The sequence below is a fragment of the Anomaloglossus baeobatrachus genome, unplaced genomic scaffold (assembly GCF_048569485.1).
Source record: "Anomaloglossus baeobatrachus isolate aAnoBae1 unplaced genomic scaffold, aAnoBae1.hap1 Scaffold_5036, whole genome shotgun sequence".
Taxonomy (NCBI): domain Eukaryota; kingdom Metazoa; phylum Chordata; class Amphibia; order Anura; family Aromobatidae; genus Anomaloglossus; species Anomaloglossus baeobatrachus.
This window is the reverse complement of record NW_027444392.1, coordinates 1-23,794: the sequence shown is the minus strand read 5'-3', so window position 1 is coordinate 23,794 and position 23,794 is coordinate 1. Positions and strand designations below refer to the sequence as shown.

General features: G+C 46.3%; 15 non-coding genes across 15 annotated transcripts; all 15 read right to left on the bottom strand.

Annotated features, from left to right (window-relative positions):
* Positions 1-172: 172 nt before the first annotated feature.
* LOC142282278 (U2 spliceosomal RNA) lies at positions 173-363 on the bottom strand. The gene has a single exon (XR_012744211.1). It is a non-coding gene; the product is annotated as a U2 spliceosomal RNA (small nuclear RNA).
* A 1,387-nt stretch (positions 364-1,750) lies between these two features.
* Positions 1,751-1,941, bottom strand: LOC142282277 (U2 spliceosomal RNA). The gene has a single exon (XR_012744210.1). It is a non-coding gene; the product is annotated as a U2 spliceosomal RNA (small nuclear RNA).
* Positions 1,942-3,328: 1,387 nt separating this feature from the next.
* On the bottom strand, positions 3,329-3,519 carry LOC142282276 (U2 spliceosomal RNA). The gene has a single exon (XR_012744209.1). It is a non-coding gene; the product is annotated as a U2 spliceosomal RNA (small nuclear RNA).
* Positions 3,520-4,906: 1,387 nt separating this feature from the next.
* LOC142282275 (U2 spliceosomal RNA) lies at positions 4,907-5,097 on the bottom strand. The gene has a single exon (XR_012744208.1). It is a non-coding gene; the product is annotated as a U2 spliceosomal RNA (small nuclear RNA).
* A 1,387-nt stretch (positions 5,098-6,484) lies between these two features.
* Positions 6,485-6,675, bottom strand: LOC142282274 (U2 spliceosomal RNA). The gene has a single exon (XR_012744207.1). It is a non-coding gene; the product is annotated as a U2 spliceosomal RNA (small nuclear RNA).
* A 1,387-nt stretch (positions 6,676-8,062) lies between these two features.
* Positions 8,063-8,253, bottom strand: LOC142282273 (U2 spliceosomal RNA). Its single transcript, XR_012744206.1, has one exon. It is a non-coding gene; the product is annotated as a U2 spliceosomal RNA (small nuclear RNA).
* A 1,387-nt stretch (positions 8,254-9,640) lies between these two features.
* On the bottom strand, positions 9,641-9,831 carry LOC142282272 (U2 spliceosomal RNA). The gene has a single exon (XR_012744205.1). It is a non-coding gene; the product is annotated as a U2 spliceosomal RNA (small nuclear RNA).
* A 1,387-nt stretch (positions 9,832-11,218) lies between these two features.
* On the bottom strand, positions 11,219-11,409 carry LOC142282271 (U2 spliceosomal RNA). The gene has a single exon (XR_012744204.1). It is a non-coding gene; the product is annotated as a U2 spliceosomal RNA (small nuclear RNA).
* A 1,387-nt stretch (positions 11,410-12,796) lies between these two features.
* LOC142282270 (U2 spliceosomal RNA) lies at positions 12,797-12,987 on the bottom strand. Its single transcript, XR_012744203.1, has one exon. It is a non-coding gene; the product is annotated as a U2 spliceosomal RNA (small nuclear RNA).
* A 1,387-nt stretch (positions 12,988-14,374) lies between these two features.
* Positions 14,375-14,565, bottom strand: LOC142282269 (U2 spliceosomal RNA). The gene has a single exon (XR_012744202.1). It is a non-coding gene; the product is annotated as a U2 spliceosomal RNA (small nuclear RNA).
* Positions 14,566-15,952: 1,387 nt separating this feature from the next.
* On the bottom strand, positions 15,953-16,143 carry LOC142282282 (U2 spliceosomal RNA). The gene has a single exon (XR_012744215.1). It is a non-coding gene; the product is annotated as a U2 spliceosomal RNA (small nuclear RNA).
* Positions 16,144-17,530: 1,387 nt separating this feature from the next.
* Positions 17,531-17,721, bottom strand: LOC142282281 (U2 spliceosomal RNA). The gene has a single exon (XR_012744214.1). It is a non-coding gene; the product is annotated as a U2 spliceosomal RNA (small nuclear RNA).
* A 1,387-nt stretch (positions 17,722-19,108) lies between these two features.
* LOC142282280 (U2 spliceosomal RNA) lies at positions 19,109-19,299 on the bottom strand. Its single transcript, XR_012744213.1, has one exon. It is a non-coding gene; the product is annotated as a U2 spliceosomal RNA (small nuclear RNA).
* A 1,387-nt stretch (positions 19,300-20,686) lies between these two features.
* LOC142282279 (U2 spliceosomal RNA) lies at positions 20,687-20,877 on the bottom strand. The gene has a single exon (XR_012744212.1). It is a non-coding gene; the product is annotated as a U2 spliceosomal RNA (small nuclear RNA).
* Positions 20,878-22,264: 1,387 nt separating this feature from the next.
* On the bottom strand, positions 22,265-22,455 carry LOC142282267 (U2 spliceosomal RNA). Its single transcript, XR_012744201.1, has one exon. It is a non-coding gene; the product is annotated as a U2 spliceosomal RNA (small nuclear RNA).
* Between the last annotated feature and the right edge of the window lie 1,339 nt (positions 22,456-23,794).

The window sequence follows — 23,794 nt, the reverse complement described above, 5'->3', positions numbered from 1 at the left end:
GGATGAATAAAGAAAGTCAAAAGTGTGAAAGATAAAAAACAAAAGGAGGAAGTGTGAAAAGTGAATGGGCCAAATTGAGGTGCATATGAAGACGTATGCTTTCTTCCAATTCATTAAATCGGGCTAATATGAATCAGGTGAATTGAGTTCTGCTTTTGGAAACTGGGTTAAGAAGGGGTGCACCGTTCCTGGAGGTACTGCAATACCAGGTCAATGCGTGGAGTGGACAGAGCAAGCTCTTTTTCCATCTCCCTGTTCTAAAAATCCATTTAATATATGGTCCCCAGATAGGGGACGTATCAGATATTAAACTGATAAGAACAGATACTACACTTGATCTTAGCCAAAAGGCCGAGAAGCGATAACCAGAATTGGTTTGGGCCTCGAGTGGCACCCTGGCCTATGCCGGACACATCTTAGGGAGAGAGAGCGAGAGGGAGACAAACCCACGCCTACACAAGACATTTTGTCACCCAAGCCAACCCTTGAAAAGGCTGCTTTGCAGAGCCAAAACAAGAAGAATGGTGCGTTTTGCAGCCGCCGCCCACTGCAATGAATCTGAATAACTCCTCCTTTAGGGCGCAAGCAACTCCCCTCCCCCTTGCAGTCTTTCCAATTCACGATACAAAAAGACGGACAGGACAGGTTGCCTGACTTTCCGTCACTGCCACCCTTTGCCATCCTTACCCGTAGAAAGCCCTTTCATCATCCCCAAACCCTAATCTTTTCCCTTTCCTTCCCAGCCCCCAAACCCTGCCCTCTGTACCTTTCTCACCACCCGCTTCCCTTCTCCTGTCATCCCCCTACCACCCGGGAAAAAAAGAGATTGCCCCCTCCTTCCACTAGCCCACCCTCCCACCCAAAGAACAACTTCTTCTGCGCAGCTTGTTTTCTAGGCAGCAGCGCTATTGTGATGTCATCGGGGGGCATTGTGACAAGCCGCCAGTGTTCCGTCTCTTCATGTTGTGCACAGTTCAAACGGAAAATACATCAACAGGCAGACTACAGAAAAGCTTACTATCAAAGGTTAGAGGGGGGCTTTCTCAGAGGGCTTTTTACAGTTTTTCTATTCCCAATTAGCCGTTTAAGTGTACTTATTGAAAGTAGTAATTCTTTCATAGGCCGCCCTTTCTTAGTATTTGACGTTCCTTATATTGCGGTATGAGGCTTCGCAGTAGGTTGCAAACATTCATCACCCATGACTGTCCCCAATTGAGCTCAGAAGCTCAATGTCTATCATGACCTCTCTTTTAGAATGTCCAAGAGCAAGCAAACTATTCCTCCAGGAGAGGGCGCCAACAGACTACTAAAGAGATCATCATTACTCAAAGAAAACCCCAAAAACCAATGCATGATAGGAATAAACAGGTAACTTTCTTTGGAGTGGAAGCGGAGAGATCGCACCAGATGCCAATTCTAGATGTTATCACACCTGTGGTCACTGCAGCAGCAGGTGAATCCACTTTGTCCAAAAGGGATCTATTCCATTCAATTGCAAATGATCTAGATAAGACAGAGAACTGCAGCACGGGGACATAGCCGAGTTGGTCAGGTTGAGTGGTGATGAGTTTGCTATTTGGATGAATAAAGAAAGTCAAAAGTGTGAAAGATAAAAAACAAAAGGAGGAAGTGTGAAAAGTGAATGGGCCAAATTGAGGTGCATATGAAGACGTATGCTTTCTTCCAATTCATTAAATCGGGCTAATATGAATCAGGTGAATTGAGTTCTGCTTTTGGAAACTGGGTTAAGAAGGGGTGCACCGTTCCTGGAGGTACTGCAATACCAGGTCAATGCGTGGAGTGGACAGAGCAAGCTCTTTTTCCATCTCCCTGTTCTAAAAATCCATTTAATATATGGTCCCCAGATAGGGGACGTATCAGATATTAAACTGATAAGAACAGATACTACACTTGATCTTAGCCAAAAGGCCGAGAAGCGATAACCAGAATTGGTTTGGGCCTCGAGTGGCACCCTGGCCTATGCCGGACACATCTTAGGGAGAGAGAGCGAGAGGGAGACAAACCCACGCCTACACAAGACATTTTGTCACCCAAGCCAACCCTTGAAAAGGCTGCTTTGCAGAGCCAAAACAAGAAGAATGGTGCGTTTTGCAGCCGCCGCCCACTGCAATGAATCTGAATAACTCCTCCTTTAGGGCGCAAGCAACTCCCCTCCCCCTTGCAGTCTTTCCAATTCACGATACAAAAAGACGGACAGGACAGGTTGCCTGACTTTCCGTCACTGCCACCCTTTGCCATCCTTACCCGTAGAAAGCCCTTTCATCATCCCCAAACCCTAATCTTTTCCCTTTCCTTCCCAGCCCCCAAACCCTGCCCTCTGTACCTTTCTCACCACCCGCTTCCCTTCTCCTGTCATCCCCCTACCACCCGGGAAAAAAAGAGATTGCCCCCTCCTTCCACTAGCCCACCCTCCCACCCAAAGAACAACTTCTTCTGCGCAGCTTGTTTTCTAGGCAGCAGCGCTATTGTGATGTCATCGGGGGGCATTGTGACAAGCCGCCAGTGTTCCGTCTCTTCATGTTGTGCACAGTTCAAACGGAAAATACATCAACAGGCAGACTACAGAAAAGCTTACTATCAAAGGTTAGAGGGGGGCTTTCTCAGAGGGCTTTTTACAGTTTTTCTATTCCCAATTAGCCGTTTAAGTGTACTTATTGAAAGTAGTAATTCTTTCATAGGCCGCCCTTTCTTAGTATTTGACGTTCCTTATATTGCGGTATGAGGCTTCGCAGTAGGTTGCAAACATTCATCACCCATGACTGTCCCCAATTGAGCTCAGAAGCTCAATGTCTATCATGACCTCTCTTTTAGAATGTCCAAGAGCAAGCAAACTATTCCTCCAGGAGAGGGCGCCAACAGACTACTAAAGAGATCATCATTACTCAAAGAAAACCCCAAAAACCAATGCATGATAGGAATAAACAGGTAACTTTCTTTGGAGTGGAAGCGGAGAGATCGCACCAGATGCCAATTCTAGATGTTATCACACCTGTGGTCACTGCAGCAGCAGGTGAATCCACTTTGTCCAAAAGGGATCTATTCCATTCAATTGCAAATGATCTAGATAAGACAGAGAACTGCAGCACGGGGACATAGCCGAGTTGGTCAGGTTGAGTGGTGATGAGTTTGCTATTTGGATGAATAAAGAAAGTCAAAAGTGTGAAAGATAAAAAACAAAAGGAGGAAGTGTGAAAAGTGAATGGGCCAAATTGAGGTGCATATGAAGACGTATGCTTTCTTCCAATTCATTAAATCGGGCTAATATGAATCAGGTGAATTGAGTTCTGCTTTTGGAAACTGGGTTAAGAAGGGGTGCACCGTTCCTGGAGGTACTGCAATACCAGGTCAATGCGTGGAGTGGACAGAGCAAGCTCTTTTTCCATCTCCCTGTTCTAAAAATCCATTTAATATATGGTCCCCAGATAGGGGACGTATCAGATATTAAACTGATAAGAACAGATACTACACTTGATCTTAGCCAAAAGGCCGAGAAGCGATAACCAGAATTGGTTTGGGCCTCGAGTGGCACCCTGGCCTATGCCGGACACATCTTAGGGAGAGAGAGCGAGAGGGAGACAAACCCACGCCTACACAAGACATTTTGTCACCCAAGCCAACCCTTGAAAAGGCTGCTTTGCAGAGCCAAAACAAGAAGAATGGTGCGTTTTGCAGCCGCCGCCCACTGCAATGAATCTGAATAACTCCTCCTTTAGGGCGCAAGCAACTCCCCTCCCCCTTGCAGTCTTTCCAATTCACGATACAAAAAGACGGACAGGACAGGTTGCCTGACTTTCCGTCACTGCCACCCTTTGCCATCCTTACCCGTAGAAAGCCCTTTCATCATCCCCAAACCCTAATCTTTTCCCTTTCCTTCCCAGCCCCCAAACCCTGCCCTCTGTACCTTTCTCACCACCCGCTTCCCTTCTCCTGTCATCCCCCTACCACCCGGGAAAAAAAGAGATTGCCCCCTCCTTCCACTAGCCCACCCTCCCACCCAAAGAACAACTTCTTCTGCGCAGCTTGTTTTCTAGGCAGCAGCGCTATTGTGATGTCATCGGGGGGCATTGTGACAAGCCGCCAGTGTTCCGTCTCTTCATGTTGTGCACAGTTCAAACGGAAAATACATCAACAGGCAGACTACAGAAAAGCTTACTATCAAAGGTTAGAGGGGGGCTTTCTCAGAGGGCTTTTTACAGTTTTTCTATTCCCAATTAGCCGTTTAAGTGTACTTATTGAAAGTAGTAATTCTTTCATAGGCCGCCCTTTCTTAGTATTTGACGTTCCTTATATTGCGGTATGAGGCTTCGCAGTAGGTTGCAAACATTCATCACCCATGACTGTCCCCAATTGAGCTCAGAAGCTCAATGTCTATCATGACCTCTCTTTTAGAATGTCCAAGAGCAAGCAAACTATTCCTCCAGGAGAGGGCGCCAACAGACTACTAAAGAGATCATCATTACTCAAAGAAAACCCCAAAAACCAATGCATGATAGGAATAAACAGGTAACTTTCTTTGGAGTGGAAGCGGAGAGATCGCACCAGATGCCAATTCTAGATGTTATCACACCTGTGGTCACTGCAGCAGCAGGTGAATCCACTTTGTCCAAAAGGGATCTATTCCATTCAATTGCAAATGATCTAGATAAGACAGAGAACTGCAGCACGGGGACATAGCCGAGTTGGTCAGGTTGAGTGGTGATGAGTTTGCTATTTGGATGAATAAAGAAAGTCAAAAGTGTGAAAGATAAAAAACAAAAGGAGGAAGTGTGAAAAGTGAATGGGCCAAATTGAGGTGCATATGAAGACGTATGCTTTCTTCCAATTCATTAAATCGGGCTAATATGAATCAGGTGAATTGAGTTCTGCTTTTGGAAACTGGGTTAAGAAGGGGTGCACCGTTCCTGGAGGTACTGCAATACCAGGTCAATGCGTGGAGTGGACAGAGCAAGCTCTTTTTCCATCTCCCTGTTCTAAAAATCCATTTAATATATGGTCCCCAGATAGGGGACGTATCAGATATTAAACTGATAAGAACAGATACTACACTTGATCTTAGCCAAAAGGCCGAGAAGCGATAACCAGAATTGGTTTGGGCCTCGAGTGGCACCCTGGCCTATGCCGGACACATCTTAGGGAGAGAGAGCGAGAGGGAGACAAACCCACGCCTACACAAGACATTTTGTCACCCAAGCCAACCCTTGAAAAGGCTGCTTTGCAGAGCCAAAACAAGAAGAATGGTGCGTTTTGCAGCCGCCGCCCACTGCAATGAATCTGAATAACTCCTCCTTTAGGGCGCAAGCAACTCCCCTCCCCCTTGCAGTCTTTCCAATTCACGATACAAAAAGACGGACAGGACAGGTTGCCTGACTTTCCGTCACTGCCACCCTTTGCCATCCTTACCCGTAGAAAGCCCTTTCATCATCCCCAAACCCTAATCTTTTCCCTTTCCTTCCCAGCCCCCAAACCCTGCCCTCTGTACCTTTCTCACCACCCGCTTCCCTTCTCCTGTCATCCCCCTACCACCCGGGAAAAAAAGAGATTGCCCCCTCCTTCCACTAGCCCACCCTCCCACCCAAAGAACAACTTCTTCTGCGCAGCTTGTTTTCTAGGCAGCAGCGCTATTGTGATGTCATCGGGGGGCATTGTGACAAGCCGCCAGTGTTCCGTCTCTTCATGTTGTGCACAGTTCAAACGGAAAATACATCAACAGGCAGACTACAGAAAAGCTTACTATCAAAGGTTAGAGGGGGGCTTTCTCAGAGGGCTTTTTACAGTTTTTCTATTCCCAATTAGCCGTTTAAGTGTACTTATTGAAAGTAGTAATTCTTTCATAGGCCGCCCTTTCTTAGTATTTGACGTTCCTTATATTGCGGTATGAGGCTTCGCAGTAGGTTGCAAACATTCATCACCCATGACTGTCCCCAATTGAGCTCAGAAGCTCAATGTCTATCATGACCTCTCTTTTAGAATGTCCAAGAGCAAGCAAACTATTCCTCCAGGAGAGGGCGCCAACAGACTACTAAAGAGATCATCATTACTCAAAGAAAACCCCAAAAACCAATGCATGATAGGAATAAACAGGTAACTTTCTTTGGAGTGGAAGCGGAGAGATCGCACCAGATGCCAATTCTAGATGTTATCACACCTGTGGTCACTGCAGCAGCAGGTGAATCCACTTTGTCCAAAAGGGATCTATTCCATTCAATTGCAAATGATCTAGATAAGACAGAGAACTGCAGCACGGGGACATAGCCGAGTTGGTCAGGTTGAGTGGTGATGAGTTTGCTATTTGGATGAATAAAGAAAGTCAAAAGTGTGAAAGATAAAAAACAAAAGGAGGAAGTGTGAAAAGTGAATGGGCCAAATTGAGGTGCATATGAAGACGTATGCTTTCTTCCAATTCATTAAATCGGGCTAATATGAATCAGGTGAATTGAGTTCTGCTTTTGGAAACTGGGTTAAGAAGGGGTGCACCGTTCCTGGAGGTACTGCAATACCAGGTCAATGCGTGGAGTGGACAGAGCAAGCTCTTTTTCCATCTCCCTGTTCTAAAAATCCATTTAATATATGGTCCCCAGATAGGGGACGTATCAGATATTAAACTGATAAGAACAGATACTACACTTGATCTTAGCCAAAAGGCCGAGAAGCGATAACCAGAATTGGTTTGGGCCTCGAGTGGCACCCTGGCCTATGCCGGACACATCTTAGGGAGAGAGAGCGAGAGGGAGACAAACCCACGCCTACACAAGACATTTTGTCACCCAAGCCAACCCTTGAAAAGGCTGCTTTGCAGAGCCAAAACAAGAAGAATGGTGCGTTTTGCAGCCGCCGCCCACTGCAATGAATCTGAATAACTCCTCCTTTAGGGCGCAAGCAACTCCCCTCCCCCTTGCAGTCTTTCCAATTCACGATACAAAAAGACGGACAGGACAGGTTGCCTGACTTTCCGTCACTGCCACCCTTTGCCATCCTTACCCGTAGAAAGCCCTTTCATCATCCCCAAACCCTAATCTTTTCCCTTTCCTTCCCAGCCCCCAAACCCTGCCCTCTGTACCTTTCTCACCACCCGCTTCCCTTCTCCTGTCATCCCCCTACCACCCGGGAAAAAAAGAGATTGCCCCCTCCTTCCACTAGCCCACCCTCCCACCCAAAGAACAACTTCTTCTGCGCAGCTTGTTTTCTAGGCAGCAGCGCTATTGTGATGTCATCGGGGGGCATTGTGACAAGCCGCCAGTGTTCCGTCTCTTCATGTTGTGCACAGTTCAAACGGAAAATACATCAACAGGCAGACTACAGAAAAGCTTACTATCAAAGGTTAGAGGGGGGCTTTCTCAGAGGGCTTTTTACAGTTTTTCTATTCCCAATTAGCCGTTTAAGTGTACTTATTGAAAGTAGTAATTCTTTCATAGGCCGCCCTTTCTTAGTATTTGACGTTCCTTATATTGCGGTATGAGGCTTCGCAGTAGGTTGCAAACATTCATCACCCATGACTGTCCCCAATTGAGCTCAGAAGCTCAATGTCTATCATGACCTCTCTTTTAGAATGTCCAAGAGCAAGCAAACTATTCCTCCAGGAGAGGGCGCCAACAGACTACTAAAGAGATCATCATTACTCAAAGAAAACCCCAAAAACCAATGCATGATAGGAATAAACAGGTAACTTTCTTTGGAGTGGAAGCGGAGAGATCGCACCAGATGCCAATTCTAGATGTTATCACACCTGTGGTCACTGCAGCAGCAGGTGAATCCACTTTGTCCAAAAGGGATCTATTCCATTCAATTGCAAATGATCTAGATAAGACAGAGAACTGCAGCACGGGGACATAGCCGAGTTGGTCAGGTTGAGTGGTGATGAGTTTGCTATTTGGATGAATAAAGAAAGTCAAAAGTGTGAAAGATAAAAAACAAAAGGAGGAAGTGTGAAAAGTGAATGGGCCAAATTGAGGTGCATATGAAGACGTATGCTTTCTTCCAATTCATTAAATCGGGCTAATATGAATCAGGTGAATTGAGTTCTGCTTTTGGAAACTGGGTTAAGAAGGGGTGCACCGTTCCTGGAGGTACTGCAATACCAGGTCAATGCGTGGAGTGGACAGAGCAAGCTCTTTTTCCATCTCCCTGTTCTAAAAATCCATTTAATATATGGTCCCCAGATAGGGGACGTATCAGATATTAAACTGATAAGAACAGATACTACACTTGATCTTAGCCAAAAGGCCGAGAAGCGATAACCAGAATTGGTTTGGGCCTCGAGTGGCACCCTGGCCTATGCCGGACACATCTTAGGGAGAGAGAGCGAGAGGGAGACAAACCCACGCCTACACAAGACATTTTGTCACCCAAGCCAACCCTTGAAAAGGCTGCTTTGCAGAGCCAAAACAAGAAGAATGGTGCGTTTTGCAGCCGCCGCCCACTGCAATGAATCTGAATAACTCCTCCTTTAGGGCGCAAGCAACTCCCCTCCCCCTTGCAGTCTTTCCAATTCACGATACAAAAAGACGGACAGGACAGGTTGCCTGACTTTCCGTCACTGCCACCCTTTGCCATCCTTACCCGTAGAAAGCCCTTTCATCATCCCCAAACCCTAATCTTTTCCCTTTCCTTCCCAGCCCCCAAACCCTGCCCTCTGTACCTTTCTCACCACCCGCTTCCCTTCTCCTGTCATCCCCCTACCACCCGGGAAAAAAAGAGATTGCCCCCTCCTTCCACTAGCCCACCCTCCCACCCAAAGAACAACTTCTTCTGCGCAGCTTGTTTTCTAGGCAGCAGCGCTATTGTGATGTCATCGGGGGGCATTGTGACAAGCCGCCAGTGTTCCGTCTCTTCATGTTGTGCACAGTTCAAACGGAAAATACATCAACAGGCAGACTACAGAAAAGCTTACTATCAAAGGTTAGAGGGGGGCTTTCTCAGAGGGCTTTTTACAGTTTTTCTATTCCCAATTAGCCGTTTAAGTGTACTTATTGAAAGTAGTAATTCTTTCATAGGCCGCCCTTTCTTAGTATTTGACGTTCCTTATATTGCGGTATGAGGCTTCGCAGTAGGTTGCAAACATTCATCACCCATGACTGTCCCCAATTGAGCTCAGAAGCTCAATGTCTATCATGACCTCTCTTTTAGAATGTCCAAGAGCAAGCAAACTATTCCTCCAGGAGAGGGCGCCAACAGACTACTAAAGAGATCATCATTACTCAAAGAAAACCCCAAAAACCAATGCATGATAGGAATAAACAGGTAACTTTCTTTGGAGTGGAAGCGGAGAGATCGCACCAGATGCCAATTCTAGATGTTATCACACCTGTGGTCACTGCAGCAGCAGGTGAATCCACTTTGTCCAAAAGGGATCTATTCCATTCAATTGCAAATGATCTAGATAAGACAGAGAACTGCAGCACGGGGACATAGCCGAGTTGGTCAGGTTGAGTGGTGATGAGTTTGCTATTTGGATGAATAAAGAAAGTCAAAAGTGTGAAAGATAAAAAACAAAAGGAGGAAGTGTGAAAAGTGAATGGGCCAAATTGAGGTGCATATGAAGACGTATGCTTTCTTCCAATTCATTAAATCGGGCTAATATGAATCAGGTGAATTGAGTTCTGCTTTTGGAAACTGGGTTAAGAAGGGGTGCACCGTTCCTGGAGGTACTGCAATACCAGGTCAATGCGTGGAGTGGACAGAGCAAGCTCTTTTTCCATCTCCCTGTTCTAAAAATCCATTTAATATATGGTCCCCAGATAGGGGACGTATCAGATATTAAACTGATAAGAACAGATACTACACTTGATCTTAGCCAAAAGGCCGAGAAGCGATAACCAGAATTGGTTTGGGCCTCGAGTGGCACCCTGGCCTATGCCGGACACATCTTAGGGAGAGAGAGCGAGAGGGAGACAAACCCACGCCTACACAAGACATTTTGTCACCCAAGCCAACCCTTGAAAAGGCTGCTTTGCAGAGCCAAAACAAGAAGAATGGTGCGTTTTGCAGCCGCCGCCCACTGCAATGAATCTGAATAACTCCTCCTTTAGGGCGCAAGCAACTCCCCTCCCCCTTGCAGTCTTTCCAATTCACGATACAAAAAGACGGACAGGACAGGTTGCCTGACTTTCCGTCACTGCCACCCTTTGCCATCCTTACCCGTAGAAAGCCCTTTCATCATCCCCAAACCCTAATCTTTTCCCTTTCCTTCCCAGCCCCCAAACCCTGCCCTCTGTACCTTTCTCACCACCCGCTTCCCTTCTCCTGTCATCCCCCTACCACCCGGGAAAAAAAGAGATTGCCCCCTCCTTCCACTAGCCCACCCTCCCACCCAAAGAACAACTTCTTCTGCGCAGCTTGTTTTCTAGGCAGCAGCGCTATTGTGATGTCATCGGGGGGCATTGTGACAAGCCGCCAGTGTTCCGTCTCTTCATGTTGTGCACAGTTCAAACGGAAAATACATCAACAGGCAGACTACAGAAAAGCTTACTATCAAAGGTTAGAGGGGGGCTTTCTCAGAGGGCTTTTTACAGTTTTTCTATTCCCAATTAGCCGTTTAAGTGTACTTATTGAAAGTAGTAATTCTTTCATAGGCCGCCCTTTCTTAGTATTTGACGTTCCTTATATTGCGGTATGAGGCTTCGCAGTAGGTTGCAAACATTCATCACCCATGACTGTCCCCAATTGAGCTCAGAAGCTCAATGTCTATCATGACCTCTCTTTTAGAATGTCCAAGAGCAAGCAAACTATTCCTCCAGGAGAGGGCGCCAACAGACTACTAAAGAGATCATCATTACTCAAAGAAAACCCCAAAAACCAATGCATGATAGGAATAAACAGGTAACTTTCTTTGGAGTGGAAGCGGAGAGATCGCACCAGATGCCAATTCTAGATGTTATCACACCTGTGGTCACTGCAGCAGCAGGTGAATCCACTTTGTCCAAAAGGGATCTATTCCATTCAATTGCAAATGATCTAGATAAGACAGAGAACTGCAGCACGGGGACATAGCCGAGTTGGTCAGGTTGAGTGGTGATGAGTTTGCTATTTGGATGAATAAAGAAAGTCAAAAGTGTGAAAGATAAAAAACAAAAGGAGGAAGTGTGAAAAGTGAATGGGCCAAATTGAGGTGCATATGAAGACGTATGCTTTCTTCCAATTCATTAAATCGGGCTAATATGAATCAGGTGAATTGAGTTCTGCTTCTGGAAACTGGGTTAAGAAGGGGTGCACCGTTCCTGGAGGTACTGCAATACCAGGTCAATGCGTGGAGTGGACAGAGCAAGCTCTTTTTCCATCTCCCTGTTCTAAAAATCCATTTAATATATGGTCCCCAGATAGGGGACGTATCAGATATTAAACTGATAAGAACAGATACTACACTTGATCTTAGCCAAAAGGCCGAGAAGCGATAACCAGAATTGGTTTGGGCCTCGAGTGGCACCCTGGCCTATGCCGGACACATCTTAGGGAGAGAGAGCGAGAGGGAGACAAACCCACGCCTACACAAGACATTTTGTCACCCAAGCCAACCCTTGAAAAGGCTGCTTTGCAGAGCCAAAACAAGAAGAATGGTGCGTTTTGCAGCCGCCGCCCACTGCAATGAATCTGAATAACTCCTCCTTTAGGGCGCAAGCAACTCCCCTCCCCCTTGCAGTCTTTCCAATTCACGATACAAAAAGACGGACAGGACAGGTTGCCTGACTTTCCGTCACTGCCACCCTTTGCCATCCTTACCCGTAGAAAGCCCTTTCATCATCCCCAAACCCTAATCTTTTCCCTTTCCTTCCCAGCCCCCAAACCCTGCCCTCTGTACCTTTCTCACCACCCGCTTCCCTTCTCCTGTCATCCCCCTACCACCCGGGAAAAAAAGAGATTGCCCCCTCCTTCCACTAGCCCACCCTCCCACCCAAAGAACAACTTCTTCTGCGCAGCTTGTTTTCTAGGCAGCAGCGCTATTGTGATGTCATCGGGGGGCATTGTGACAAGCCGCCAGTGTTCCGTCTCTTCATGTTGTGCACAGTTCAAACGGAAAATACATCAACAGGCAGACTACAGAAAAGCTTACTATCAAAGGTTAGAGGGGGGCTTTCTCAGAGGGCTTTTTACAGTTTTTCTATTCCCAATTAGCCGTTTAAGTGTACTTATTGAAAGTAGTAATTCTTTCATAGGCCGCCCTTTCTTAGTATTTGACGTTCCTTATATTGCGGTATGAGGCTTCGCAGTAGGTTGCAAACATTCATCACCCATGACTGTCCCCAATTGAGCTCAGAAGCTCAATGTCTATCATGACCTCTCTTTTAGAATGTCCAAGAGCAAGCAAACTATTCCTCCAGGAGAGGGCGCCAACAGACTACTAAAGAGATCATCATTACTCAAAGAAAACCCCAAAAACCAATGCATGATAGGAATAAACAGGTAACTTTCTTTGGAGTGGAAGCGGAGAGATCGCACCAGATGCCAATTCTAGATGTTATCACACCTGTGGTCACTGCAGCAGCAGGTGAATCCACTTTGTCCAAAAGGGATCTATTCCATTCAATTGCAAATGATCTAGATAAGACAGAGAACTGCAGCACGGGGACATAGCCGAGTTGGTCAGGTTGAGTGGTGATGAGTTTGCTATTTGGATGAATAAAGAAAGTCAAAAGTGTGAAAGATAAAAAACAAAAGGAGGAAGTGTGAAAAGTGAATGGGCCAAATTGAGGTGCATATGAAGACGTATGCTTTCTTCCAATTCATTAAATCGGGCTAATATGAATCAGGTGAATTGAGTTCTGCTTTTGGAAACTGGGTTAAGAAGGGGTGCACCGTTCCTGGAGGTACTGCAATACCAGGTCAATGCGTGGAGTGGACAGAGCAAGCTCTTTTTCCATCTCCCTGTTCTAAAAATCCATTTAATATATGGTCCCCAGATAGGGGACGTATCAGATATTAAACTGATAAGAACAGATACTACACTTGATCTTAGCCAAAAGGCCGAGAAGCGATAACCAGAATTGGTTTGGGCCTCGAGTGGCACCCTGGCCTATGCCGGACACATCTTAGGGAGAGAGAGCGAGAGGGAGACAAACCCACGCCTACACAAGACATTTTGTCACCCAAGCCAACCCTTGAAAAGGCTGCTTTGCAGAGCCAAAACAAGAAGAATGGTGCGTTTTGCAGCCGCCGCCCACTGCAATGAATCTGAATAACTCCTCCTTTAGGGCGCAAGCAACTCCCCTCCCCCTTGCAGTCTTTCCAATTCACGATACAAAAAGACGGACAGGACAGGTTGCCTGACTTTCCGTCACTGCCACCCTTTGCCATCCTTACCCGTAGAAAGCCCTTTCATCATCCCCAAACCCTAATCTTTTCCCTTTCCTTCCCAGCCCCCAAACCCTGCCCTCTGTACCTTTCTCACCACCCGCTTCCCTTCTCCTGTCATCCCCCTACCACCCGGGAAAAAAAGAGATTGCCCCCTCCTTCCACTAGCCCACCCTCCCACCCAAAGAACAACTTCTTCTGCGCAGCTTGTTTTCTAGGCAGCAGCGCTATTGTGATGTCATCGGGGGGCATTGTGACAAGCCGCCAGTGTTCCGTCTCTTCATGTTGTGCACAGTTCAAACGGAAAATACATCAACAGGCAGACTACAGAAAAGCTTACTATCAAAGGTTAGAGGGGGGCTTTCTCAGAGGGCTTTTTACAGTTTTTCTATTCCCAATTAGCCGTTTAAGTGTACTTATTGAAAGTAGTAATTCTTTCATAGGCCGCCCTTTCTTAGTATTTGACGTTCCTTATATTGCGGTATGAGGCTTCGCAGTAGGTTGCAAACATTCATCACCCATGACTGTCCCCAATTGAGCTCAGAAGCTCAATGTCTATCATGACCTCTCTTTTAGAATGTCCAAGAGCAAGCAAACTATTCCTCCAGGAGAGGGCGCCAACAGACTACTAAAGAGATCATCATTACTCAAAGAAAACCCCAAAAACCAATGCATGATAGGAATAAACAGGTAACTTTCTTTGGAGTGGAAGCGGAGAGATCGCACCAGATGCCAATTCTAGATGTTATCACACCTGTGGTCACTGCAGCAGCAGGTGAATCCACTTTGTCCAAAAGGGATCTATTCCATTCAATTGCAAATGATCTAGATAAGACAGAGAACTGCAGCACGGGGACATAGCCGAGTTGGTCAGGTTGAGTGGTGATGAGTTTGCTATTTGGATGAATAAAGAAAGTCAAAAGTGTGAAAGATAAAAAACAAAAGGAGGAAGTGTGAAAAGTGAATGGGCCAAATTGAGGTGCATATGAAGACGTATGCTTTCTTCCAATTCATTAAATCGGGCTAATATGAATCAGGTGAATTGAGTTCTGCTTTTGGAAACTGGGTTAAGAAGGGGTGCACCGTTCCTGGAGGTACTGCAATACCAGGTCAATGCGTGGAGTGGACAGAGCAAGCTCTTTTTCCATCTCCCTGTTCTAAAAATCCATTTAATATATGGTCCCCAGATAGGGGACGTATCAGATATTAAACTGATAAGAACAGATACTACACTTGATCTTAGCCAAAAGGCCGAGAAGCGATAACCAGAATTGGTTTGGGCCTCGAGTGGCACCCTGGCCTATGCCGGACACATCTTAGGGAGAGAGAGCGAGAGGGAGACAAACCCACGCCTACACAAGACATTTTGTCACCCAAGCCAACCCTTGAAAAGGCTGCTTTGCAGAGCCAAAACAAGAAGAATGGTGCGTTTTGCAGCCGCCGCCCACTGCAATGAATCTGAATAACTCCTCCTTTAGGGCGCAAGCAACTCCCCTCCCCCTTGCAGTCTTTCCAATTCACGATACAAAAAGACGGACAGGACAGGTTGCCTGACTTTCCGTCACTGCCACCCTTTGCCATCCTTACCCGTAGAAAGCCCTTTCATCATCCCCAAACCCTAATCTTTTCCCTTTCCTTCCCAGCCCCCAAACCCTGCCCTCTGTACCTTTCTCACCACCCGCTTCCCTTCTCCTGTCATCCCCCTACCACCCGGGAAAAAAAGAGATTGCCCCCTCCTTCCACTAGCCCACCCTCCCACCCAAAGAACAACTTCTTCTGCGCAGCTTGTTTTCTAGGCAGCAGCGCTATTGTGATGTCATCGGGGGGCATTGTGACAAGCCGCCAGTGTTCCGTCTCTTCATGTTGTGCACAGTTCAAACGGAAAATACATCAACAGGCAGACTACAGAAAAGCTTACTATCAAAGGTTAGAGGGGGGCTTTCTCAGAGGGCTTTTTACAGTTTTTCTATTCCCAATTAGCCGTTTAAGTGTACTTATTGAAAGTAGTAATTCTTTCATAGGCCGCCCTTTCTTAGTATTTGACGTTCCTTATATTGCGGTATGAGGCTTCGCAGTAGGTTGCAAACATTCATCACCCATGACTGTCCCCAATTGAGCTCAGAAGCTCAATGTCTATCATGACCTCTCTTTTAGAATGTCCAAGAGCAAGCAAACTATTCCTCCAGGAGAGGGCGCCAACAGACTACTAAAGAGATCATCATTACTCAAAGAAAACCCCAAAAACCAATGCATGATAGGAATAAACAGGTAACTTTCTTTGGAGTGGAAGCGGAGAGATCGCACCAGATGCCAATTCTAGATGTTATCACACCTGTGGTCACTGCAGCAGCAGGTGAATCCACTTTGTCCAAAAGGGATCTATTCCATTCAATTGCAAATGATCTAGATAAGACAGAGAACTGCAGCACGGGGACATAGCCGAGTTGGTCAGGTTGAGTGGTGATGAGTTTGCTATTTGGATGAATAAAGAAAGTCAAAAGTGTGAAAGATAAAAAACAAAAGGAGGAAGTGTGAAAAGTGAATGGGCCAAATTGAGGTGCATATGAAGACGTATGCTTTCTTCCAATTCATTAAATCGGGCTAATATGAATCAGGTGAATTGAGTTCTGCTTTTGGAAACTGGGTTAAGAAGGGGTGCACCGTTCCTGGAGGTACTGCAATACCAGGTCAATGCGTGGAGTGGACAGAGCAAGCTCTTTTTCCATCTCCCTGTTCTAAAAATCCATTTAATATATGGTCCCCAGATAGGGGACGTATCAGATATTAAACTGATAAGAACAGATACTACACTTGATCTTAGCCAAAAGGCCGAGAAGCGATAACCAGAATTGGTTTGGGCCTCGAGTGGCACCCTGGCCTATGCCGGACACATCTTAGGGAGAGAGAGCGAGAGGGAGACAAACCCACGCCTACACAAGACATTTTGTCACCCAAGCCAACCCTTGAAAAGGCTGCTTTGCAGAGCCAAAACAAGAAGAATGGTGCGTTTTGCAGCCGCCGCCCACTGCAATGAATCTGAATAACTCCTCCTTTAGGGCGCAAGCAACTCCCCTCCCCCTTGCAGTCTTTCCAATTCACGATACAAAAAGACGGACAGGACAGGTTGCCTGACTTTCCGTCACTGCCACCCTTTGCCATCCTTACCCGTAGAAAGCCCTTTCATCATCCCCAAACCCTAATCTTTTCCCTTTCCTTCCCAGCCCCCAAACCCTGCCCTCTGTACCTTTCTCACCACCCGCTTCCCTTCTCCTGTCATCCCCCTACCACCCGGGAAAAAAAGAGATTGCCCCCTCCTTCCACTAGCCCACCCTCCCACCCAAAGAACAACTTCTTCTGCGCAGCTTGTTTTCTAGGCAGCAGCGCTATTGTGATGTCATCGGGGGGCATTGTGACAAGCCGCCAGTGTTCCGTCTCTTCATGTTGTGCACAGTTCAAACGGAAAATACATCAACAGGCAGACTACAGAAAAGCTTACTATCAAAGGTTAGAGGGGGGCTTTCTCAGAGGGCTTTTTACAGTTTTTCTATTCCCAATTAGCCGTTTAAGTGTACTTATTGAAAGTAGTAATTCTTTCATAGGCCGCCCTTTCTTAGTATTTGACGTTCCTTATATTGCGGTATGAGGCTTCGCAGTAGGTTGCAAACATTCATCACCCATGACTGTCCCCAATTGAGCTCAGAAGCTCAATGTCTATCATGACCTCTCTTTTAGAATGTCCAAGAGCAAGCAAACTATTCCTCCAGGAGAGGGCGCCAACAGACTACTAAAGAGATCATCATTACTCAAAGAAAACCCCAAAAACCAATGCATGATAGGAATAAACAGGTAACTTTCTTTGGAGTGGAAGCGGAGAGATCGCACCAGATGCCAATTCTAGATGTTATCACACCTGTGGTCACTGCAGCAGCAGGTGAATCCACTTTGTCCAAAAGGGATCTATTCCATTCAATTGCAAATGATCTAGATAAGACAGAGAACTGCAGCACGGGGACATAGCCGAGTTGGTCAGGTTGAGTGGTGATGAGTTTGCTATTTGGATGAATAAAGAAAGTCAAAAGTGTGAAAGATAAAAAACAAAAGGAGGAAGTGTGAAAAGTGAATGGGCCAAATTGAGGTGCATATGAAGACGTATGCTTTCTTCCAATTCATTAAATCGGGCTAATATGAATCAGGTGAATTGAGTTCTGCTTTTGGAAACTGGGTTAAGAAGGGGTGCACCGTTCCTGGAGGTACTGCAATACCAGGTCAATGCGTGGAGTGGACAGAGCAAGCTCTTTTTCCATCTCCCTGTTCTAAAAATCCATTTAATATATGGTCCCCAGATAGGGGACGTATCAGATATTAAACTGATAAGAACAGATACTACACTTGATCTTAGCCAAAAGGCCGAGAAGCGATAACCAGAATTGGTTTGGGCCTCGAGTGGCACCCTGGCCTATGCCGGACACATCTTAGGGAGAGAGAGCGAGAGGGAGACAAACCCACGCCTACACAAGACATTTTGTCACCCAAGCCAACCCTTGAAAAGGCTGCTTTGCAGAGCCAAAACAAGAAGAATGGTGCGTTTTGCAGCCGCCGCCCACTGCAATGAATCTGAATAACTCCTCCTTTAGGGCGCAAGCAACTCCCCTCCCCCTTGCAGTCTTTCCAATTCACGATACAAAAAGACGGACAGGACAGGTTGCCTGACTTTCCGTCACTGCCACCCTTTGCCATCCTTACCCGTAGAAAGCCCTTTCATCATCCCCAAACCCTAATCTTTTCCCTTTCCTTCCCAGCCCCCAAACCCTGCCCTCTGTACCTTTCTCACCACCCGCTTCCCTTCTCCTGTCATCCCCCTACCACCCGGGAAAAAAAGAGATTGCCCCCTCCTTCCACTAGCCCACCCTCCCACCCAAAGAACAACTTCTTCTGCGCAGCTTGTTTTCTAGGCAGCAGCGCTATTGTGATGTCATCGGGGGGCATTGTGACAAGCCGCCAGTGTTCCGTCTCTTCATGTTGTGCACAGTTCAAACGGAAAATACATCAACAGGCAGACTACAGAAAAGCTTACTATCAAAGGTTAGAGGGGGGCTTTCTCAGAGGGCTTTTTACAGTTTTTCTATTCCCAATTAGCCGTTTAAGTGTACTTATTGAAAGTAGTAATTCTTTCATAGGCCGCCCTTTCTTAGTATTTGACGTTCCTTATATTGCGGTATGAGGCTTCGCAGTAGGTTGCAAACATTCATCACCCATGACTGTCCCCAATTGAGCTCAGAAGCTCAATGTCTATCATGACCTCTCTTTTAGAATGTCCAAGAGCAAGCAAACTATTCCTCCAGGAGAGGGCGCCAACAGACTACTAAAGAGATCATCATTACTCAAAGAAAACCCCAAAAACCAATGCATGATAGGAATAAACAGGTAACTTTCTTTGGAGTGGAAGCGGAGAGATCGCACCAGATGCCAATTCTAGATGTTATCACACCTGTGGTCACTGCAGCAGCAGGTGAATCCACTTTGTCCAAAAGGGATCTATTCCATTCAATTGCAAATGATCTAGATAAGACAGAGAACTGCAGCACGGGGACATAGCCGAGTTGGTCAGGTTGAGTGGTGATGAGTTTGCTATTTGGATGAATAAAGAAAGTCAAAAGTGTGAAAGATAAAAAACAAAAGGAGGAAGTGTGAAAAGTGAATGGGCCAAATTGAGGTGCATATGAAGACGTATGCTTTCTTCCAATTCATTAAATCGGGCTAATATGAATCAGGTGAATTGAGTTCTGCTTTTGGAAACTGGGTTAAGAAGGGGTGCACCGTTCCTGGAGGTACTGCAATACCAGGTCAATGCGTGGAGTGGACAGAGCAAGCTCTTTTTCCATCTCCCTGTTCTAAAAATCCATTTAATATATGGTCCCCAGATAGGGGACGTATCAGATATTAAACTGATAAGAACAGATACTACACTTGATCTTAGCCAAAAGGCCGAGAAGCGATAACCAGAATTGGTTTGGGCCTCGAGTGGCACCCTGGCCTATGCCGGACACATCTTAGGGAGAGAGAGCGAGAGGGAGACAAACCCACGCCTACACAAGACATTTTGTCACCCAAGCCAACCCTTGAAAAGGCTGCTTTGCAGAGCCAAAACAAGAAGAATGGTGCGTTTTGCAGCCGCCGCCCACTGCAATGAATCTGAATAACTCCTCCTTTAGGGCGCAAGCAACTCCCCTCCCCCTTGCAGTCTTTCCAATTCACGATACAAAAAGACGGACAGGACAGGTTGCCTGACTTTCCGTCACTGCCACCCTTTGCCATCCTTACCCGTAGAAAGCCCTTTCATCATCCCCAAACCCTAATCTTTTCCCTTTCCTTCCCAGCCCCCAAACCCTGCCCTCTGTACCTTTCTCACCACCCGCTTCCCTTCTCCTGTCATCCCCCTACCACCCGGGAAAAAAAGAGATTGCCCCCTCCTTCCACTAGCCCACCCTCCCACCCAAAGAACAACTTCTTCTGCGCAGCTTGTTTTCTAGGCAGCAGCGCTATTGTGATGTCATCGGGGGGCATTGTGACAAGCCGCCAGTGTTCCGTCTCTTCATGTTGTGCACAGTTCAAACGGAAAATACATCAACAGGCAGACTACAGAAAAGCTTACTATCAAAGGTTAGAGGGGGGCTTTCTCAGAGGGCTTTTTACAGTTTTTCTATTCCCAATTAGCCGTTTAAGTGTACTTATTGAAAGTAGTAATTCTTTCATAGGCCGCCCTTTCTTAGTATTTGACGTTCCTTATATTGCGGTATGAGGCTTCGCAGTAGGTTGCAAACATTCATCACCCATGACTGTCCCCAATTGAGCTCAGAAGCTCAATGTCTATCATGACCTCTCTTTTAGAATGTCCAAGAGCAAGCAAACTATTCCTCCAGGAGAGGGCGCCAACAGACTACTAAAGAGATCATCATTACTCAAAGAAAACCCCAAAAACCAATGCATGATAGGAATAAACAGGTAACTTTCTTTGGAGTGGAAGCGGAGAGATCGCACCAGATGCCAATTCTAGATGTTATCACACCTGTGGTCACTGCAGCAGCAGGTGAATCCACTTTGTCCAAAAGGGATCTATTCCATTCAATTGCAAATGATCTAGATAAGACAGAGAACTGCAGCACGGGGACATAGCCGAGTTGGTCAGGTTGAGTGGTGATGAGTTTGCTATTTGGATGAATAAAGAAAGTCAAAAGTGTGAAAGATAAAAAACAAAAGGAGGAAGTGTGAAAAGTGAATGGGCCAAATTGAGGTGCATATGAAGACGTATGCTTTCTTCCAATTCATTAAATCGGGCTAATATGAATCAGGTGAATTGAGTTCTGCTTTTGGAAACTGGGTTAAGAAGGGGTGCACCGTTCCTGGAGGTACTGCAATACCAGGTCAATGCGTGGAGTGGACAGAGCAAGCTCTTTTTCCATCTCCCTGTTCTAAAAATCCATTTAATATATGGTCCCCAGATAGGGGACGTATCAGATATTAAACTGATAAGAACAGATACTACACTTGATCTTAGCCAAAAGGCCGAGAAGCGATAACCAGAATTGGTTTGGGCCTCGAGTGGCACCCTGGCCTATGCCGGACACATCTTAGGGAGAGAGAGCGAGAGGGAGACAAACCCACGCCTACACAAGACATTTTGTCACCCAAGCCAACCCTTGAAAAGGCTGCTTTGCAGAGCCAAAACAAGAAGAATGGTGCGTTTTGCAGCCGCCGCCCACTGCAATGAATCTGAATAACTCCTCCTTTAGGGCGCAAGCAACTCCCCTCCCCCTTGCAGTCTTTCCAATTCACGATACAAAAAGACGGACAGGACAGGTTGCCTGACTTTCCGTCACTGCCACCCTTTGCCATCCTTACCCGTAGAAAGCCCTTTCATCATCCCCAAACCCTAATCTTTTCCCTTTCCTTCCCAGCCCCCAAACCCTGCCCTCTGTACCTTTCTCACCACCCGCTTCCCTTCTCCTGTCATCCCCCTACCACCCGGGAAAAAAAGAGATTGCCCCCTCCTTCCACTAGCCCACCCTCCCACCCAAAGAACAACTTCTTCTGCGCAGCTTGTTTTCTAGGCAGCAGCGCTATTGTGATGTCATCGGGGGGCATTGTGACAAGCCGCCAGTGTTCCGTCTCTTCATGTTGTGCACAGTTCAAACGGAAAATACATCAACAGGCAGACTACAGAAAAGCTTACTATCAAAGGTTAGAGGGGGGCTTTCTCAGAGGGCTTTTTACAGTTTTTCTATTCCCAATTAGCCGTTTAAGTGTACTTATTGAAAGTAGTAATTCTTTCATAGGCCGCCCTTTCTTAGTATTTGACGTTCCTTATATTGCGGTATGAGGCTTCGCAGTAGGTTGCAAACATTCATCACCCATGACTGTCCCCAATTGAGCTCAGAAGCTCAATGTCTATCATGACCTCTCTTTTAGAATGTCCAAGAGCAAGCAAACTATTCCTCCAGGAGAGGGCGCCAACAGACTACTAAAGAGATCATCATTACTCAAAGAAAACCCCAAAAACCAATGCATGATAGGAATAAACAGGTAACTTTCTTTGGAGTGGAAGCGGAGAGATCGCACCAGATGCCAATTCTAGATGTTATCACACCTGTGGTCACTGCAGCAGCAGGTGAATCCACTTTGTCCAAAAGGGATCTATTCCATTCAATTGCAAATGATCTAGATAAGACAGAGAACTGCAGCACGGGGACATAGCCGAGTTGGTCAGGTTGAGTGGTGATGAGTTTGCTATTTGGATGAATAAAGAAAGTCAAAAGTGTGAAAGATAAAAAACAAAAGGAGGAAGTGTGAAAAGTGAATGGGCCAAATTGAGGTGCATATGAAGACGTATGCTTTCTTCCAATTCATTAAATCGGGCTAATATGAATCAGGTGAATTGAGTTCTGCTTTTGGAAACTGGGTTAAGAAGGGGTGCACCGTTCCTGGAGGTACTGCAATACCAGGTCAATGCGTGGAGTGGACAGAGCAAGCTCTTTTTCCATCTCCCTGTTCTAAAAATCCATTTAATATATGGTCCCCAGATAGGGGACGTATCAGATATTAAACTGATAAGAACAGATACTACACTTGATCTTAGCCAAAAGGCCGAGAAGCGATAACCAGAATTGGTTTGGGCCTCGAGTGGCACCCTGGCCTATGCCGGACACATCTTAGGGAGAGAGAGCGAGAGGGAGACAAACCCACGCCTACACAAGACATTTTGTCACCCAAGCCAACCCTTGAAAAGGCTGCTTTGCAGAGCCAAAACAAGAAGAATGGTGCGTTTTGCAGCCGCCGCCCACTGCAATGAATCTGAATAACTCCTCCTTTAGGGCGCAAGCAACTCCCCTCCCCCTTGCAGTCTTTCCAATTCACGATACAAAAAGACGGACAGGACAGGTTGCCTGACTTTCCGTCACTGCCACCCTTTGCCATCCTTACCCGTAGAAAGCCCTTTCATCATCCCCAAACCCTAATCTTTTCCCTTTCCTTCCCAGCCCCCAAACCCTGCCCTCTGTACCTTTCTCACCACCCGCTTCCCTTCTCCTGTCATCCCCCTACCACCCGGGAAAAAAAGAGATTGCCCCCTCCTTCCACTAGCCCACCCTCCCACCCAAAGAACAACTTCTTCTGCGCAGCTTGTTTTCTAGGCAGCAGCGCTATTGTGATGTCATCGGGGGGCATTGTGACAAGCCGCCAGTGTTCCGTCTCTTCATGTTGTGCACAGTTCAAACGGAAAATACATCAACAGGCAGACTACAGAAAAGCTTACTATCAAAGGTTAGAGGGGGGCTTTCTCAGAGGGCTTTTTACAGTTTTTCTATTCCCAATTAGCCGTTTAAGTGTACTTATTGAAAGTAGTAATTCTTTCATAGGCCGCCCTTTCTTAGTATTTGACGTTCCTTATATTGCGGTATGAGGCTTCGCAGTAGGTTGCAAACATTCATCACCCATGACTGTCCCCAATTGAGCTCAGAAGCTCAATGTCTATCATGACCTCTCTTTTAGAATGTCCAAGAGCAAGCAAACTATTCCTCCAGGAGAGGGCGCCAACAGACTACTAAAGAGATCATCATTACTCAAAGAAAACCCCAAAAACCAATGCATGATAGGAATAGAACAGGTAACTTTCTTTGGAGTGGAAGCGGAGAGATCGCACCAGATGCCAATTCTAGATGTTATCACACCTGTGGTCACTGCAGCAGCAGGTGAATCCACTTTGTCCAAAAGGGATCTATTCCATTCAATTGCAAATGATCTAGATAAGACAGAGAACTGCAGCACGGGGACATAGCCGAGTTGGTCAGGTTGAGTGGTGATGAGTTTGCTATTTGGATGAATAAAGAAAGTCAAAAGTGTGAAAGATAAAAAACAAAAGGAGGAAGTGTGAAAAGTGAATGGGCCAAATTGAGGTGCATATGAAGACGTATGCTTTCTTCCAATTCATTAAATCGGG